Below are 1842 nucleotides of genomic sequence, written 5' to 3'. Positions count from 1 at the left end.
GGATGGTACACTGTTTTTAGTTTCAATACGTTTTTATTGAGAATATTCTGCATGCAAGTATCCACATAGGTCGGGAGGATACAAATAACACAACTAATAAAACAAAAACTTTAGAACGATATTATTTATCGATAACGTTAAATTCCGTAAAATTTGCCTTACAATGTAGAGAAAATTACATCCTGACAATGACTGACAAAGTCACAACCACTAATGTGAACATTGGCTTTGCATTTCCTTGGATAGTTTGAGTAAGTCAGGTTTGTATGTTGTTGTTTTTAATTTCATCTCTCTCTCCCACTTTCTTTCTTTTTTTCTTTTTCTTTCTCTCTCTCTCTCTCTGGCTCTTTGTCTCTCTCTCCCTCCCTCCCCCATCTCTGTCACTCTGTGAGTGTGTGTGTCTGTCTGTCTGTCTCTCACTCAATCTGTGTGTGTGTGTGTCTGTCTCTGTCTCTGTCTCTCTCCCCTCCCTTCCTCTCTCTCTGTCACTCTGTGTATGTGGGTGTGTCTGTCTCTCACTCATTCACTTAATCACTCACTCTGTGTGTGTCTCTCTCTCTGTCTGTCTATCTTTCTCTCCCTCCCTCCCCCTCTCTGTCTCTCTCTGTCTGTGTGTGTGTGTGTGTCTGTCTGTCAGTCTCTCTCTGATTCCCTCCCTCACTCCCTCTCTCTGTTCCTCTCTCTGTCTGTCTGTCTGTCTCACTCACACACACACACACACACACACACACACACACACACACTGTGGTCACCTTGTTGAGTGTTCCAATCACATTTGAAACACTCAACAACTGGCCTGCATTTATGGTATTTTGCAGCATTCTGCAGTCATAGGACCAAAATTGGTTGTCACTCGCCCGGGCTTTTGCAGAAGCTTCCCTCCGAAGCCCGAGAGGAGGGAGGGGAGCGGGCACCCGGCACACAGAAGAGCCGCATTAAAGGGTGTAAAGAGCCGCATGTGGCTCGCGAGCCGCGGGTTGCCCACCACTAGACTAGGGGAAACATAATAGCAGTGTTCCAATATATCAGGGGCTGCCACAAAGAAGAGGGAATCAAACTGTTCTCCAAGACACCTGAGGGTAGGACAAGAAGCAATGGATGGAAACCGTATCAGGGAGAGAAGCGACCTGGAATTAAGGAGAAACATCCATGAGACATTATTTCCATTTCAAGGACACACCAGATGTCCCAGCATGGTCGGCAGATTCCCATAACAAAATGAGCAGAAGTGATTGGTGGATGTAATGGAGACTGGGCTACCTGTAGGGAATTGACTATGCTTGCTTTGGCACAGGGAAATCCAGAGCTGGTTTTGCTTCTTCTGTACCAATCTGGTTTATTCCGTAAAGTTTATACTCTTGGTAAAATAATACCAAATATCAAAACTCCTGTCCTGGGAGTTTCTTTTTCTGGATTCACCAACTGGACCATTGACAACCATGTATTTGTTAAGACAATCCAGTTACCCCTGTTGATTCTGCTTGTCAGACGCCAGCTGGGAAGGTGGCAAATGGGGGATCCCAAAACACTGCACCATTTCAAAGGTGTCCATCCCAAATTGTATGGCTAAAAGTCTGTAGATATTCAGATCATGGTGCATTTTTTTCAAGATGCAACTGGACTTTCTTTGCTTTCCTTTGAAGACGTTTCGCTTCTTATCCAAGCAGCTTCTTCAGCTCTGGGGGAAAAAAAAACACTTTTGGGACACCGCCTGCCAAGTTTTCTCCGCCTTCCTTCCCGTCGCCCGCGTCCAGCAGCTCCGCATCGGAGCTCCGGCCACCACCCGGCTCTCCCTGGACTCTTTCCAACCAACCAACCCTCCTTTCCGGGATCCCCGTTTTG

The sequence above is a fragment of the Natrix helvetica genome (genome assembly GCF_964273705.1).
Source record: "Natrix helvetica genome assembly, chromosome: 10".
In the NCBI taxonomy this organism is placed as follows: Eukaryota; Metazoa; Chordata; class Lepidosauria; order Squamata; family Natricidae; genus Natrix; species Natrix helvetica.
This window is presented reverse-complemented; position numbering follows the sequence as displayed.